Source organism: Pteropus alecto, unplaced genomic scaffold (assembly GCF_000325575.1).
Source record: "Pteropus alecto unplaced genomic scaffold, ASM32557v1 scaffold103, whole genome shotgun sequence".
Lineage (NCBI taxonomy): Eukaryota > Metazoa > Chordata > Mammalia > Chiroptera > Pteropodidae > Pteropus > Pteropus alecto.
This window is the reverse complement of record NW_006436288.1, coordinates 1910104-1922275: the sequence shown is the minus strand read 5'-3', so window position 1 is coordinate 1922275 and position 12172 is coordinate 1910104. Positions and strand designations below refer to the sequence as shown.

The following is a 12172-nucleotide window of genomic DNA, read 5'->3' as shown; positions in this document are numbered from 1 at the left end:
TGTAGTAAACACATTTCCAAGTGTCTGTCCAGCTCACATCTCTCCTCTCTGAGGGCTGTCACCCTCCGTCTCCCTCAGGTGGGCCCCCACTATTCACACTTATTCCAGAGTACCTGAGCTTCTGGTATCCATTGACTTAATCAAGGTAGATTTCTAATTCAAACTGGGCTAGGTAATTCTCCCTTCCAGTGAGTTTTAGATGAGACTAAGAGCTCCTCATTTCTATCTGAGTTGTCTCTATGAATGAGGATGTTAAGAGCTGTATAGTAGTCATGTAGGGGGCTGGGAGAGAGGGAGACAGAAGCGGGAGGGGGAGAGAGGGAGAGAGGGAAAGGATGGGTCAGGGAGAGATACAGACAGACAGAGGAGAGGTAGCAATGTTTAGTGCAGATCATACAAATCCCTCAACAGATGTTTGTTATTGTTGCTGGTATTTTGTTGCAGAGTTGCACTGAAAACTCTGAAGAGAGGGTCCTTGAAGAGAAAAGTTGTGGTTACTACAACCTTGCTGAGCTCATCCTCCTTATGTATGTATGTATGTATGTGTGTGTTTATCTATCTCTCTATCTATCTATCTATCTATCTATCTATCTATCTATCTATCTATCATCTATCTATCTACCTATTTATGCATCTATCTGTTTATCTATTTATCTATCTATTTATTTATCGATCTATCTATCTATTTATTTATCTCTCTATCTATCTATCAATTGATTGATTGATTGGACCTTGAAATAATAAACCAGAACTTCACAGCCTCCACTTTAGAAAAAGCATATCTCGAGCAGGATAATGTCTGGACCCTTGTGTAGGAAATTCAGTGAGGAAGCTGCACTATTTAGTTACCCTCAAGGCCCTGATCTCCTTAACCTGGAAAGCATGTAATCTGCCTGTAGGGTCTGCTCAGGTTCGACTTGAGGTATGTATAATCCAGCACTTACCATGGAAATTAATATTTCCTGAAAACGTGGTAGGATTTCTGCAGTTTTCCCAGTTAGGAGGAACCACAAACTTTCTTTTTCCTGGATTTCTAGCCTTCCCCCTTACCCTATCCTTTTTACTTACTTTTAGGTATTTATTGCCCCTGCGCTTCCTCAAGTCTTCTAATGAATCAAGGCTGCAGTGATGTTAGTTATTTGTGTTCTTCAGTATGAAAGCTGTGTCAGAGCTAGAGCTGCTAGGAGCATATTGCCATGGACTGCTCAACACAACATATGTGCCCAGAGGTCACCTTAGCACATGCACCCTGAGGCTTCTGTCAGATGTGGCTTCAGGACCAGGATCCCATCCTGCAGAGGTACAGGCCTCTTGTCCACCTGCCACATCAGCTTCTTGTACTCCATGCTGTTCCCCTTTGCCTTCAAACTGCCATCTCTCCTTTGCCCCAAGTCCATTGTCAGCACTTCCTCTGGCTTCTCCAAAGGGCTACGTATGCCAGCATCCAACTTCCCTCCTGGCCTTCTTGCCTCTCTTCCTTCCCTCCCTTTCTTTCGATGCATGGTGATCAGGTAGAGCTGTCTGTCCACAGTTTGCCTCAGAGTTTCTGCTGCTGGCCCTCCAGGGCAGACACTTCCAGAAGGGAGGAGTGAAAATTGCTCTGCTCAGCGACATCTCAGGGGTGGGACAGAGAAAACTTAGCAACATGGCCAAGAGCGCCAAACAAATCAACTGTGGGTTGTATTAGGGAGGGAAAGATCAATGAGACAGAACAACATGGAGCCAGGATTCAGATTTTCTAATGATGCTGGAAGTGGGCCGCGTATGAACATGTACGAAGAATTCAGAAAGCTAGGAATATTGGTATAATTTGTTAATACCAAAGGACAAACATTATACGAATTATGCTAACTTTATAATTTATGAGAATGACCTACCCGTTATAATTAATTACTGCATGCACCATAACTATTATGCCTATCATTAATAGGTATCAGATAAATTTTATTGTAAGTTTTATTCGATCACAATGTAAATCTCTTAGATACGTGCTCAGTCTTCTCGTCTGACATTGGCTTCTGCTCACAGGTTTTAATAATTACGAGAAGCATGATTGGGGACTGAATTAGGACAGGGAACTCAATCTCCTCTTAACAAGATCATGTGAATGTGGCAACACCATTATTTGTTTATTTAACAATGATTTTATGTTTGAAAATGACGTGGATCTATATGTTTTCCTGGATCTCATTGAAAAGGTCATGCTTAACCACTGGAAATTCCTCTTGACTTGCGCCGTCCACAAGCTACAGGTGGCTATTTAAATTAAATTAATTACATTAATTCCTCAGGTATACTAGTCACATTTCAAGGAGTCAATAACCACACATGGCTAGTGCCTACCAACCTAAAAGTATAGGTTTAGAACATTTCCATCATTGTAGAAAGTTCTGTTGGGCAGTGCTGCCAGAATCTTGGTGGCAGTGGAATGACTAGGTCAGCTGGCTCTGAGTTTCCTGCATAGAGGTGGGGACCGGGGAATCTCAGGGCCCCAGCTGTGAGGGTGATGACAGTGGGTATAGCAGTAACTGAGAGGAAGAAACTCATCCATGAGAAAGCTGCAATAGCATGTCAAAGAGCTCAGGCAGGAAGTGGGGAGCAGCCCTCACAGGTAGTGCAAATCTCACTTCTCATGACCCCGAGATGCTATTGTTTACTGTTGCCTTATTCGGTGAGATACAGAGAAGTGATATCCAAATCAGCTCAATCTATTAGCCTTACCGTAGTGGAGTATTATTTCATAAAAATATACAGAGTGGATGAATGACACAACAGATAACAGATCTTTACATTAACAACTTTCATGATGCATACAGAGCTTTACAGTTTATTTACCTCTTTAATGTACCTTGTTTGATCCTCATAACCATGTTAAGTGAGTAATAATCCTATCCTCTTTCTCTTGCTGATGAGAAAGTCAGGACCCAGAGAATTTAAGACATTTTCTCAGGATTGCCCAGCTAGTAAGTAATGGAGTTGTGACTCAAATTCAGAGTTTAGGATTCCAAATGACATGTTCTATGGCTGTGCGTGGCCTTTTAGGTGTCTTTCTAATGAGAGTATTTCTAGTGGCCAACTGCTGATGTAGTAGGTTTCAAGGATGCCTTTGGTCTATATCCATGCCACCCTGAACGTGTCCGATCTCGTTTGATCTCAGGAGCTAAGCAGGGTCGGGCCTGGTTAGTACTTGGATGGGAGACCACCTAGGAAGACCAGGTGCTGTAGGCGTAAAAAATAAATTTAAAAAAAAAAAAAAAAAAGGATGCCTTTAGCACTTAGAGTTTCCCAGGGACCAGTTGATTCAACTTTGATAGATTTTTTTAAGTTGTCGGCATGATGCATGGTTTTTATTTTTCACATTTCTCTGAATTTTGCTTTCAGGCTTTCACAGGCAGGCCGCTTGGCATTCCGAAGCAGTGGCTTTCACACTGTGTCCCACCAATCCCATAGTTCCATGGAGGGGCCACAGAGGCTGCCGTGAGGTGGGCACAGTGGGGAGGCCTTGTATTTGGGCTCTGGGCTGTTCAGAGCTGATATGCTTTCAACTATTTTTATATATTTGACATTCCACAAAAAAATTTCACTTGAAAAAGAGTTCTTTTGCTAACCATTAGAAAAAGAATCACTGTTCTAAAGAATTTTTGTGGCAGCTTGCTTCCTGTGATGAGAAAGTGGGGCAAGCTGAACTTTGCCCAGGCATCACCCAGGAACAGGATTCATTGTAGACCAACACTTTCTTTCTAGTGAGAAGCAACTAGAAGTTCTGTTTTTTTTTTCCCCCACACCTATGGAGCCAGCCCTAAGGCAGGGCAGCGGACAGAGGGCCCCTGTGCTGGGGACCAGAGGACCTGTGGTGGTTTGGCAGAGCTGCCCTATAGTCTTAATCTGCCACTTTGCTCTCATCCTCTTCTCAGGCAGGATTCTTATGGCCTGAGCCCACAGCATCTGCCGAGTCTTCCCTCTGTGACTTGACACTTGGCCTGAGGGTTTGTTGGCCTCAGCTAGGAGCAGCTGCCAGATTGCTTCAACTCAGAGACCACCAATTCTGGCCTTATTTGGCCTGCTGGATTCTGTTGTTGCTCACCTATTTGCAAAGCAGAGAACTTCCAAAAAAGACAGAGAATTCCATCTTACCAGCTTTTGGATTTCTGGTTCCTCCCTTGAATGTGAATACACTAAAATTGATTGAATAAACCTGGATTCTTACATTATAATTCTGCCCCTGCCTAATGTTTATTATGTAATTAATCTTAAAGCTCTTAATTTTTCACTGATAGATTTGAATATGCATAATGCCGTTGTCAGCATAAAAAGGGGAAATGAGGTGTGTCACGTGGGAACTGGAAAATAAGGTTAACTTATGACAGTAAATCTCAAAAAATTCACACATAGTGAATGAGATCAGCTATCTTTAAAATTTACACAGCTTGGAATAATCAAGAAATTGGTGTGTAGCGGGCAACATGGTGGTATATATAGCAAGATTAGGCTACAGTCTTAGGAAGATGAAATAGTACCATGATTTTTGAAAATGTAACCCAAACCATTCCAAGAAACAGATGGCCAACTGAATCATATTCTACAGTAATAACGAGGTCAGAGCACTGACCTGACCAATTGTCTGCTTCCCCGTTTGGGCATATATATCCTGTATGTTCTAATTATATGGTGTCGAGAGGGGTTAAAACCTACAGAAATGTTTAAAGTCTCCAATACTGTGCAGAGACTGTGATCCAGACACTGGACCTAGAGTGTAGGAATGTTTGTGGTTCCTGGGAGAGGTGCTTTCTCTGGAGGGGTAGTAAAAGTTTATCTGGATTTCCTAGAGCCTAGTGAGTTGTTTGACCTTTTGGTTACAATGTATAGAGGAGACCATCACGGTTTACTTCAACCAGTGGGATTTGTTGTCAGATACATGGGAAAACCTGTAGGCGGTTTATACTCAGGATATCAGAATGACTCTCACTGGCTGGAGGCCTCTCACTTCCCTAGTCCTCCAGGTGTATGATTCAGAGCTTCTGGCTTTGCTTCTTTTTCTACCTGCACTTGTTCTGCCCTGCCAAACTAATTAATCTCCGTTTTTCTTTTTTTTTTCTGTATCATTGCTTCTACTAAAACATTGTTTCTTATATCATAAGGCTTTTACTTTCTCTCTTTCTCTCTTGCTTCATATATTTTATATTCAAAATCTTAAAGAAGAATGATCTTACTAAGTTGCCGTCCAATACGGGACCAACTCCTAGATCTCCAGATGGTGGCCCGTCTCTATAGGGTCAAGTGGAGCAAAGGATGAAAATCCACCTATAGGGGAAATTTCAAAAAGCAAGACATTGTAGGCTTTTCTGAAGGGTAGTAAAATTGGCAGTACCTAGTGGAATCTGACCAATACAGTGAATTATTCCCCACAACTGTCCTACTGCCTTTGTTCTGAGTCATACTCATCAAATAGCTTAAGGCTGATTAATCTACCAGATGCTCTGATATTAAGGTTTTCTGGCCAGGGGACATAGATACTTAAATGACTAGAATAAATATCCCACATTTAAATTAATAAATTGACATTTTGGTTTATGTGATGATTAATTTTATGTGTCAATTTGGCTGGGCCTTGATTCCCAGATATTTGGTCAAATATTCTGGATATATCTGCAAGGGTGATTTTTGGATAAGATTTAAATTTAAATCCGTGGAAACTGAATGAAGCAGATTGCCCTCAAAATGTGAGTGGGCCTCATCTAATCAGTGAAGGTGTAATAGAACAGAAGACTGACCTTTCTGCAAGAAAGTGGTTCTGCCAGTACACAACCTTTGGACTTGAATTGCAACATTGGCTCTTCCCTGGGTCTCCCACCTGTCGGTCCCACCCTGAAAGTTGCTTTCATAATCACATGAGCCAATTCCTAAATCTCCCTCTATTTATGTACACATCCTATTTGTTCTGTTTCTCTGGAGAACTTTGACTAACATAGTTTATGTAAAGTCTCTTGTGAGTTTATCTAGCATGGGTCAGTTCTTCTGAGTTAATGCTACTATAGGGGGTCTCAAAAAACACATTTCTCAAGTGACTGTCATCTTCAGTGAATAGCTTTCCTATTTTTGCTATCTCTATTGATCTCTTTCTGAGACATTCGATTATTTGTTTAATACTTGTTGAAACTTCTTGAGATTCTTAGATTTAAGTTTCCATAGCTTTGTGAAGTGAGATTTACATGAATCTCCAACTAGGTTTTAAAGGACACTGGTTCAGGGTGTTAGTTAAGGTTGAACTCAGAGGGTTAAATGTTTGATATGGGTAGCAGCAGACCTGGTGGACAAAGGACAATTGTCTCCCAAAGTTGTGGTAGTTATATTTCTTTCCTATTGTTGCTTTAACGAATTAACACAGAGTTAGTGGCTTAGAACAAAACAAATTTATTATCTTACAGTTCTGAAGGTCATAAGTCTGAAATGGGCCTCATGGTTCTAAAATCAAGGTGTCAGCAGGGCTGCATTCCTTCTAGGGACTCTAGAGAATTCCTTGCCTTTCCCTTTCCAGCTTCTAGAGAGGCTGCCCACATTTCTTGGCTTGTGGCCTCCTTCCAGCTAGTGATTGCATCACTTTGAACTCTGCTTCCATTGTCACATCTCTTTTGACTCAGACTGTCCTGCCTTCTTTCACTTATAAGGACCTGTGTGATTACATTGACCCACCCAGATAAGCCAGAGCAATCTCTTCACTTTAAGATTGTAACTTTAAGCACACTTGCAAGATCCCTTTTGTCACTTATGGGAACATATTTACAGGTTCTGGAGATTAGGATGTAGACTTTTGGGTGGGGACATTATTCTATCTGCCACAGTTATTATTTTCTGGTTACATACTTTTAATAAGCATTTAGTGATTATAGTATGGCAGGATTCTAAGTGCTGAAAATAAAGAAAATAGAGTCATTAAAGTCACATTTTAAAGTCAACACATAATTTACAATGAAGAGACACAAAAATCATCTGAAGAAGGTGAGTTTACTTGTAGGCAAACTAGTCTTCACTGTGACCTCTTTAATGTTTTAATATCACTAGTAGAATTAATTCAAATTAAAGAAAAGGGAGAATAACAAAGGTACATATTGGCAGTGCTCACCCAAACACTAAAGGGCAAAAGGAGATTCAGGTACTAGACTTTGATTATTTCAGTTTTCATGGTATGTTTGTCTCTAAAGAGTAAATGATGTCCTGGCTTTAGTCCCTGCATTTCAAGTACACTAGGCCCCTTGGCAAATCTATCCCAATGGTAAGATTATATATCAAGCTAAGGAATTTGGACAGTGAATCCTAAACTGTATCTGTAGAATAACACTATTTCATGAGATATTGATAAACATTCTATAAGGACAAGAGTCAAATTCATTCTAGAAAAGCCACCTATCTATGCCTTTGGAAATTCATGATATACGTCTTCAGACCAAAGAAAATAGGCAGTTATGAAAGCTGTTTAACTTCTGAATCTAGTGTTTTCAAATTTATTTGATTACTGAACCTTTTGATGTTGTTGAAAGGTCCGTTGAAACATCTTGCAGTAGATAACACATTTTGGAGAATGATGCCTTCAAGATTTGATTTACCTACCTCCTGTTGTTTTGAATTAATGCTCACAAAGCCACTTTTTGATTTCCATGTGGTTGGACCACAAGAGAAAAAAAGTGTTTTGATCAGGCCAATGTGATATTTCTTGTATGTGGTGTTATATTTCCCACTGTAAATTAACACACCAGCCTTTTGATGTTTGCTTTTGTCTTATGTACCTTTTAGTTAGTGTGAGTTGATTTCTTTGTCACCCAACATCTATTTTACTTTCAAATGCCTGTCTATTCACCAATATCTCCAAAAGGAAAGGTAGCTAGAACTTTACTACTAGAGTGACAGGTGGAAAATAATAATGAGTTCTGGACTCCAAATACTTGTTCTGGTGACCTGATATCATGGGAGCTGCCTGGACTACTTGGAAGATGAATGGGTCTTGAAGACAAACATCAAAATGAAGACCTAAGATTACCACATATTTCTGTGTCCTTAGGCAATCATTTCGGGTTTTTTTTCCCATCAAATAACCAATGAATAATAGCATCAATCTATTATACATGGTTACCATAAAGTATATTTATACTACTGATCATAAAAGGATCCTCCAAAGTTTAGAAAGAATATGGGATTATGGAGGGCCATAAACAGATCCAAAATAGTATGTACTTGTTTTATTTTAAAAATTAACCTGTAACACAAAAATCTTTTATAAGAACAAGTTAGCATTAGAACCATTTCTTCTTGCAGCCAACTATAGGTAGGCCTTAAACTATGTATTGTGATTTGTACTAAAATCCTCAACAACTCAGAAGAGAAAGTTTAGAGAAAGTAATCAGGTGTTGTCCTACGAGAGTCATGAAGAAAGATGAAGAAATACAGAATCACTTATTCTTAAGAAAATAATAAACTATAGTTATTATCATAGAAATACTCTATAAATTTCCATAATTCATTAAAAATTAATATATTTAAACAAACTAAATTCATGGTAGACAAACTTTATAATAGCCTTGTAGGTTTCATTCTTTCCAGCCTTCCTTTTTCAATTGACTCAGAGGGCTTCCTGCTCTAAAGTACTCTGCCTCCAGTGCCTACCTACCAGAACCTCTCCATCTTTCAGTGGTTAATTACCACCTCATGGAGTGATAACCCAGATCTGTTCTCCATCTGCTTCTCAGGACCTAGCATTTAAGAATTTTCTTCTCACAGTGTATTCTGACCTAGACCTACAGTTTCTCTTTGTCTAATTCCTGCCAAACTTTCCCTAGTTCTCATCCAATGAGAAAAAAGGGTTCCCTCACCCCTTTTTAGAGATTTTGGGGGTAAGAGAGGAGGTGGAACATAGAATTCCACAGGAACAGTCCTCAGGAAGACCAGGACTCGTAGAAAAAAGTTGGAATGAGACAAGATCTGAATTAGAGAGATCTACTCATCTTGAAGAGAAAGAAGCATACTTCCCTCAGAAACATTTTGTTTACCTTTCCTCCCTTTTGTGCATAAAAAAGTTTAATTTTAAAGTTGCATTAATAAGATTTTTTTCTTTCATTTTTATCTTAGAAACAGAGTAATTAAACACAAGGAAATCCATGCTATTCTAATAGCCCCAAATAATAATTATTAAATATTGATATCAATTTTCAGAAGATTTCAAAATCATGTAAACAGTCACATGACTAAACCAATAGATATTTGGTGTAAGAAATATGAAAAAAAGCTGGGTTTTAAAATATTTTTATTTGAATTATTTAGTAGAGTCTTTCTTACCATGATCTAGACGTAGATTGAAACTTAATCTTTGAAAATTTGGTTATTTTAGAGTTATAGCTTTGAAAATTAAACTTCTTTTATTAATCTCAGAAGTGACTATATATATGGTTTTAAGTGTTCACTCTTCTGCTTCCTCTTCTCCAAATTAAAAAAAAGGACTAATGTATCAAAGGCTATACTTAATTTCTGAGTGTTGAAAAAATTTTACAAAGAAGGTTTCTTCCTAAATCTAAATATCTAAAAGTCTTACACTTTTCTTTTCCTCTCACCATAAATTAGTTACTAACCATTTTGCCTTGGTTATGGTTATCAGACATATGCATTAAATTCTTTCATCCTCATTTACAGAGTTTTTGAGGAAAATCAGGAAACATATAGCTTGTTATCTGCATTTCTTCTAGTAGTTCTGGATATTGGATTGGAATACTATGGTTACATATAGTATTAATTTCCATTTTTCAGTAAAGCTTCATTTATTGATAGCTGTGCTGTGCATTATGGTAGTTATCAGTCAAATGTGTATATTGAGCACTTGAAGTCTGGCTAGTATGAATTGAGATGTACCATAGTGTAAATCATACCAGATTTCATAGACTTAGTACAAAATAAAATGTAATAATCTCATTAGTAGTTTTTATGTTATTTATATACTGAAATGAAAACATTTTGACTATATTGAGTTAAATACATTTATTATTGGAATTAATTTTACTCTTCTAAAAACTGTTTTAATGTGTCTGCTGGAAAACTGGAAATTACATATGTGACTTCCATTTTTGCCTCACGTTTCTACTGAACAGGGATGATCTAGAACTATTGTTCAGTGAAGCATTTTACATGTTTATGTTTTCCAGATACATTCAAACATTAAAATGTTCAATTATTTTTATGAAATAAATGTATCAATTATTTTTATGAAAGCCTAGTTATATGTACTATACTCTTGCATATTTTTAATCAGAGAAAGCAACTCAAAATGGCATTTTCTTGACAGGTCAATGTCATCACTATAAAGCTCAATTTTTAAATGTTGTATTTTATAGATGCTTTCATGATTTAGTAAAGCTTATAGGGCTACTGTTCTTATATAAAATGGCCCCTGGTTGGTATGTGATTATGGCTGGGAATTTGGCTATGTTTTCCCTAGTGTTTTTAATTGCTTCTTAAGCATACCTTTATTTATATTCGTTCCAATGCACTCTGTATATCCTTTATAATTTAAGAAAACCTAACTTTTCTAGAGAAGGCAGACAAGCAGCTTATGAGGTCTGTAAGCTTTTAAAGATTTGTAGGCCTTAGAGCCCATGGCAGGCTCTGCTTTTTCTGTAGATAAAGTCCATGGGCTTTATTATAGCTGGTTTTCTTGCAAGGCAGAGATCTTTTAGGTTTCTAGATTAGTGGTTATGAATGAGATATCTGTGGCTGCCAGAAGTCTTACTACCAATCTATTACCTGCACTGTGGCATTTTCACATGGCATTAGAATTCATGTCAGAAAAATCAATTGTTTTCTCAACAATTGTTGAGAAAAATCATATAAGATATATAAGGAATTGATAAAATTACTCTGTTGACTTCCATTTTTTAAGACAATGCTGTGAGGACAAGCCATGATTGCTATGTTCAAGTGTGGATAAGCAGGCGAATGTGGAATGAACTACGCACATGTGAAATTTGAATTTGAGTTAGCAAGCATAGCCTATTGTTGTGTAGCTATTTATCCGAAGGTTTTCTTCACTTTCTTTATAGTTGCAGCTAGGGCTATCTTGCGTCCTGCTGCTATTTCCCAGCAGTCCAAAGCTCTGTTGCATTGCTTGATGCTGTGCTTCAATATGTTCTTATAGCATTTATCCTGCTTTACCTGCTTGTGATTTTTCTGACATCAGTTTTCGTGTACAATAGCTCCTTGAGTGTCCTGCTGTCTCCCATTCTCCGCATACACACATTCCAGGGGAACATCAATATGAAGACTATTTCAATGCCAACATCGACAATATTTCTTACGATGCTGGTGAGACATCTGATTTTTAAGTTAACATTTCTCGGTCTAGGAGGTGGTATTGTTCCCCAACACATAGACATCTATTATGAACCATGTAACATTACATTATAAACATTTATTTATTGATAAGTTCTGTCATTTGAGTGAGGGTTTCTAGGATGTCCTGTGCTGCCCATGTAATGTAGGTATTCTGTTGTATATGTTGATTGAACTGATGAAACCGCTTAAGAAGCTCTATGTGGTGTGTATAAAGATAGAGAGCTTTCAGCAAAATAGAAGTTTAGAATGTATTCTTGCTTATAGATTCTAAGTTTGTAATGCTAGAGCAAGACAGTAATGCTGAGTTAGCTCTAAACTTGGTCTGTCTCATAAAAGACACAATGGCATTTTTCATGTACTTCTCTATTTTCTTTGGTCAAAAAGTCTCATAAGTAAATGGCTTTTTTAGGCATACATCAAGACTATGGCTCTCTCTTGACTGTAAAGAATTTCATGATAAATCTATGCCAATTGCTTCATTATCTCTCTATGGCACTTGATGATGTTGTAACTTAGACATTACCCTTCATCCTGGATCCATTGAAAATGTTGTACAAAGCAGAGTATGGTACTATTTTGTTTACTGGTAATGTGGAACAGGTTAGACAAGACATCATCTATTATTATGTGACTACGTAAGTCAACATTGCTGCATAACCAAAAACCTCAGTTGCTTATAATAATAAACCCTTATTTCTTATTCATGCATCTGTATTACAGGTGGGTTTCAGCTGGAGTTTGGCTGAACTTTGCTGAACTCAGCCAGGCTTGCCTCCACACTCAAGATTGGATATAGGTATATTTT

At 38.0% G+C, this 12172-nt stretch overlaps 1 pseudogene; it reads left to right on the top strand.

Annotated features, from left to right (window-relative positions):
* The first annotated feature begins 3109 nt into the window (after nt 1–3109).
* On the top strand, nt 3110–3228 carry LOC112480418 (annotated as a pseudogene).
* Nucleotides 3229–12172: the final 8944 nt, after the last annotated feature.